A 6,134-nucleotide genomic window follows, 5' to 3' on the forward strand; every position below is an offset into this window, starting at 1 on the left:
TTAGGAGGGGATTTAAAAAAAAGACTTAAAGAGTACTTTACAGCAGCATTCAGCTTTCCTATGAAATAGCATCTTAAATATTATGTGCAACTCTTCTTTTAGTGAGCTAGACACTGGCTTCAAAGTTTGTGGGACTGGGGGAAAATCAACCCATTCAAAACTATTCTAGAAATTGTCTTTTGGCAGAATAGCAGGTATCCAAGTGAAAAATAGGAGGGTCAGATTGTTGCTTTGTGGTCTTTTCAAAATTTAGATTTTTTTTTTGTTCCCCTTTTACCTGAAAACTTCAGTCTCTACTCCTGAGTGGGGATGGACAGAGGCTCTGGCCCCTGCTCCTCTGGCTTCTCAGCAGCTCCCTCCTTCCTTCCTTCCTTCTTTCCTTCCTTCCTTCCTTCCTTCCTTCCTTCCTTCCTTCCTTCCTTCCTTCCCTTCCTTCCTTTCCTTCCTTCCTTCCTTCCTTCCTTCCTTCCTTCCTTCCTTCCTTCCTTCCTTCCTTCCTTCCCTCCTTCCCTCCTTCCTTTGTTCCCTTCCTTCCTTTCTTTCCTTCCTTCCTTCCCTCCTTCCCTCCTTCCTTTGTTCCCTTCCTTCCTTTCTTTCCTTCCTTCCTTCCCTCCTTCCCTCTTTCCTTTGTTCCCTTCCTTCCTTTCTTTCCTTCCTTTCTTTCTTAGACAGGGTCTCACTCTGTCACCCAGGCTGGAGTGGGTGAGGTGGCGTGATCTCAGCTCACTGCAACCTCCGCCTCCTGAGTTCAACTGATTCTCCTGCCTCAGCCTCCTGAGTAGCTGGGATTACAGGTGCACCACTATGCCCAGCTAATTTTTCTACTTTTAGAAGAGACGGGGTTTCACCATGTTGGTCAGGCTGGTCTCGAACTCCTACCTTAGATAATCTGCCCACCTTGGCCTCGCAAAGTGCTGGGATTACAGGCGTGAGACACGGTGCCTGGCCCAGCTGCTTTCTTATGACTGCAGCAAGACTTGAAGAGACGTGTGTTGATGAGGACTTCCCCAAAACAGCCTTTATAGATGACCCCACAATGTCTCTTCTGTCTTTTCCAGTATGTGAGCTCTAAAAAGGAAAAAAACTGGCGTTCTGTTAGAACCAGAAACCATTTCTGTATCTGAGCTATCATCTAACTGGTTACTGTTACAAGGAGATTGAGCTGGGGGCGCATTTGAGGTGGTATTGTGAGCATCAGAATTATGACGTTCAAATTCCTTCTGCAGTTTACTGATCCGGATGCTTTTTATCCTGTTCTCGGATAGAGTTTTCACTTTCTATGGTTTCAATGTACTCTTTATACTGGGTCCAGACCTTGTAACTACCACATGATTCCAGTTTTTTTCTTTTTTTTTTAAATCCTGCTCTCACCTTCTTCCGTCTTTTTACAAGCAGGACACAGGCATTGCAGATGTCTCCTGAGCAAGTCTCATGTAATCCAAAATGGCTCTGGAAGTCCTTTTCATAGCATTTACTGTCAGTGCATCGAGAACTGGAGGACTTAGCTCTGCAAATACACCAGCCTTCTATACTTTGGTACATCTTTTGCTTATGAAAATCAAACATCTTTTCTTCTGGGCAGTAGTCTTCCAAAAGCAGCTGTTCCACGCGAAATAATGTCCCCAAGGTGCGGAGTGCATGCCGGGTCAGCCTCGCCTCAAGCGCCCCCTCCTCCTCAACTGCCTTGTCTAGCCAAATTTCTGTAGTTTTTAAGCCACCCAGTTTGTGATGCTTTGTTGCAGCCATTCTAGGAAACTAGTACAGGTTCCAAACTTGACAAGCTGATTATAAAATCCTACTGAAGAATAAAAGACTAAAAATAAACAAGAGGGAAGAAATGGAGGAGAACTTGCTCTATCAAATATCCAGACTTGCTGTAAAGCTATGGTTATTGGAACTGTTTTGATATTGACACACGGTTTCTAGGACAAATGACCTAGGCACAGGCTTATGAGTAGGTGGATACTTGAAATATGACAGACGAGGCATCAAAATTAAGGGAAAAGGATGAATTAGTCAATAATAGTATTGAAACATTCGTTGTAAGTGGATCTATAAAATCAGATCCTTATATCCTACACAAAAAGAAACTCTAAATAGATTAAATACTTAAATGTGGAAAGCAAACTCTGAACCATGTAGGAGAAAATAGAGAAAATCTTTAATTTCAGATAGGCCAAAACAAAAAAGATTCGACTATAAGCAAAAAACAAAATGCCTTTAGTAAATTTTGTGCATGCAAAAAAGAAAAAAGATTTGACTATAATGACAAAAATAATAAATTAGGCTATATTAAAATTTAAATGTCTTCAACAAAGGATAGCATAAATAAAGTGCAAAGAAAGAAAATCCACTGATCAGGAGAAGAAATTTGTAATCCATGTGACTAGGATCCATGGAGAATGACTAAAAATAGATGAGGCAAAGCAAAAAAATCTAATAGAAAAATAGACAAATGACATGAAGAGGCAAGATATAAAGGAGAATCCCTAATGCTAACGGCTAATACATTTATAAAATTATTCTCAACCTCACAACAATCTGGAATAAGAAAATTAGAATAACAATGAGATCAATTTTATTCCTGTAAGATTAAGAAAATGAAAGTCTAATTACACAAAGTGTTAGGGAAGATGTATGGAAAAAGGAACTTTCATCCTTTGCTGGTGGGTGGGTGAACTGAAAGAACCACTTTGGACAAGAATTTGGCAACACCTAATACAGATGAATAATGAGCACCCCCTCGGACTCAGCACTTTCATTTCTTGGCATCTGTCTTAAGAAACTCACAAACTGGAACATATGCAAGGATTGTCATCACTTTTGTAGGAGAATGAATACACAACATATTGGATTCTACCGGGTAGTTAAAAATTACTGAAGTGGATCTCTTTATTTACAGATACATCCTAAAAACAATACTGAATGAGGAAAAAAGAAGTTGCAAAGGTAGATGAACAGTATGATTTCACTGGAAACTCACCTGGGGCTGGGTGGTCTAGGATGGCTCATTCCCACATCTAGTGGTTGCTGCTGGCTGTTGGCTGGCTGATCTGGAGCGTCTCACTGTGACAACTCATCTCTGCTCCATTTGGTCTCTCATCCTCTAGATCAGGATGGAGTATCAGGGAAGTTTTCCAAGGTAGTGGGAGTACAGGCTATTGAGGCTTAGGCTTGAAAGTCACCTAGTGTCACCTCTGCCACATTCTCTTGGTCAAAGCAAGTCACGAGACTCTTCCAGATTCACGAGATGGAGAAATAGCTGTCACTTCTTCATGGCATGAGCAGTAAAACCACATTGCAAAGAGGCCTGCATAGAGGGATGAGAAAAAAAATTGTGGTCATTTTTTGCAATCTCCCTCAATGTACAAAACGGAACTCCTAAACTTCCCCCTAAAAATGTGTTGTCCCTGTTCATCCCTATCTAAATTGATGGGATTTTGAGCTTTCTGGTTGCTCAAGTGAAAAACTTTGGATTTATTCTTAACTTTTCTCTTTCTCTCAAATCCCACACCCTACCATTATGAGATAATGTTCACACTATATCAGAAATATATCCAGTGTCCTACCACCTCTAACTACCCCCACTGCTATGGGTTTGATGGGAACCACCATAAACTATCACTTCGATGATTGAAATAGCTCCCTAATTGCTTTTCTTACTTCCACCCTTGCAAAATCCCTTTGAGAAAAATATTCAGCTGGGCATGGTGACTCATGCCTGTAATCCCAGCTACTTGGGAGGTGAAGGTGGGAAGACTGCTTGAGCCAAGGAGTTCAAGACCAACCTGGGCAACACAGCAAGACCCCATCTTAAAAAAAAAAGAAAAAAAAGAAAAGAAAAAACTCAATTATGTTCCTTGCAGTAGGTTGAAACATGTCCCTCTCTCCCAGACATCCACATCCTAATCCCTGGAACCTGTGAATATGTTGCTTATATGGCAAAAGAGACTTTGCAGATGGGGAGTGTATATAAGTAAACCCACAAGGGCCCATATAAGAGGCAAGCAGTAGACAGATGCTGAGAGAGGACAGCTTCATGACGAAAGCAGAGAGAGGCTTGAAGATACCACATAGCTGGCTTTAAAGATGGAGGAAGGGGACCTGGTGTGGTGGCTCATGCCTGTAATCCCAGCACTTTGGGAGGCCGAAGTGGGCGGATCACCTGAGGTCGGGAGTTTGAGACCAGCCTGGCCAACATGGTGAAACCCCATCTCTACTAAAAATACCAAAAATTAGCCAGGCATAGTGGTGAGCACCTGTAATCACAGCTACTCAGGAGTCTGAGGCAGAAGAATCGCTTGAACCCAGGAGGCAGAGGTTGCAGTGAGCCAAGATCGCACCATTGCACTCCAGCCTGGGCAACAAGAGCGAAACTCCATCTCAAAAAAAAAAAAAAAAAAGATGGAGGAAGGAACCCTGAGCCAAGGCATGAGGACTGACTTGAGAAGGTGGAAAAGGCAAGAAAGCAGATTCTCCGCTGCAGCCTCCAGAGAGACTGATTTTGAACATCTGACCTCTAGAACTATAAGATAATAAATCCAAATTTCTTAGAACCACTGTTTGTGGTAATTTGTTGCAGCAGCAATGGGAAATTTATATATCATTCTTTGGCTCAAAATCCATACATAATCTGTAGTCCAACTTCTCCTCCTCCCTCTTCTTCTCCCCCTCCATCCAGTACCTTCCTGAGCACATGTTCTAGTACTTCCCCTCTTTGCTCACTTGATCTCAACCACACAAGCCTCCTAGCAGTTCTTTATACTTCAAGACGTCTTCCTGCCCTAGAGCCTTTGCTTGGCTCTAACTTTTTACCTAGGTTACTCGTCTCCCAGATATTTTCTTGGTAAAACTGCCCATCGCACCCTACCATTCTCATTTACCTGGCTCAACATTTTCTTTTTTTTTCTTTATAGCACTTATCATATTCTAACATGCTATATGGTTTGCTTACTATTAAGTTTATTGTTTATCATTTGTAATGATATGCCACTGCCCTCCAGCTGGCAGGTAAGCAGGGAAGGACTTCATTGGTTTCATTCACTGTTGTATCCTAAGCCCCTAGAACAGTGCCAGAGCCATAGTAGTGACTCAATATTTATTTGTTGAATGAATGCTTTTTTTTAATTGCTGTAACTGAACATGAAATAGATGAACAATAATATCTAGATATAAATATCAATACAATAAATACTGTATCCACTAACTACTTTACTAAAAAATAACATAACTGTCACCTTTGAAGACCTCTGTGTACCTCCCTCAGTTATATCCTGTTTTCTTACCACTCAGAGAGGAACCTTGCATTTTTATTTCATCATTTCTTTGCTTTTCTTCAGTTTTACCAAATATGTTAGCATTCCTAAACAATATAATATTCAGATTTATGCTTATTTGTTGTATATGTAGTATATATGTATATTTGTGTATATTTACATCATTACATGATAGTATAGGCATTCTTTTTAGATTCGCTTTTCTTTTTAACATTAATTTCTTTTATTATTATTTTTATTCTATTGTGGTAAGAACACTTAATGTGAGATGTGCCCTCTTAACAGATTTTTAAAGTATACAATACAGTTTGGTTAGCTGTTGGTCCAATAGCATACAGTGGAGCTCAGAACGTATTTATCTTGCATAACTGAAACTTCATACCTATTGATTAGCAACTCCTTATTTCTTCATCCTTCCTATCCCCAGCAACTATAATTCTATTCTTGACTTCCTTTTCTTGCTTAATATTATGTTCCCAAAAATTCAACCTTGTTGTGGCATGTAACTGTAATTCAATTGCTTCTCTGCAATGAAGTACTTTATTATAAGAAAATCACATATAATAATATTTTAGTTAACATTGTTGAGGGAGACGTTTATTTCTGCTTTGTTGCTCTGACAGATGTCTCCTATGTCATTCTTTCCTATGCATCCCTGGGTTATGTGAGCATGAATTTCTCTAGGGTACAGCCCTAGGAGTGAAATTGCTGAGTCATATAATTTGAACATCTTTAGCTTTACCAATAATGCCAAGTTGTTTTCCAAAGTAGCTGTACCAGTTTACCTACCTTTCAGTGTTATGGTTGTTCATATCTTTGTAGAAACTTGATGTTGAAAGACTTACATTTTTGCTTGTC

General features: G+C 40.1%; 1 pseudogene; it reads right to left on the minus strand.

Annotated features, from left to right (window-relative positions):
- Positions 1-293: 293 nt before the first annotated feature.
- On the minus strand, positions 294-1,566 carry LOC100613934 (SIN3-HDAC complex-associated factor-like; annotated as a pseudogene).
- Positions 1,567-6,134: the final 4,568 nt, after the last annotated feature.

Source organism: Pan troglodytes, chromosome 7 (assembly GCF_028858775.2).
Source record: "Pan troglodytes isolate AG18354 chromosome 7, NHGRI_mPanTro3-v2.0_pri, whole genome shotgun sequence".
Taxonomy (NCBI): Eukaryota; Metazoa; Chordata; class Mammalia; order Primates; family Hominidae; genus Pan; species Pan troglodytes.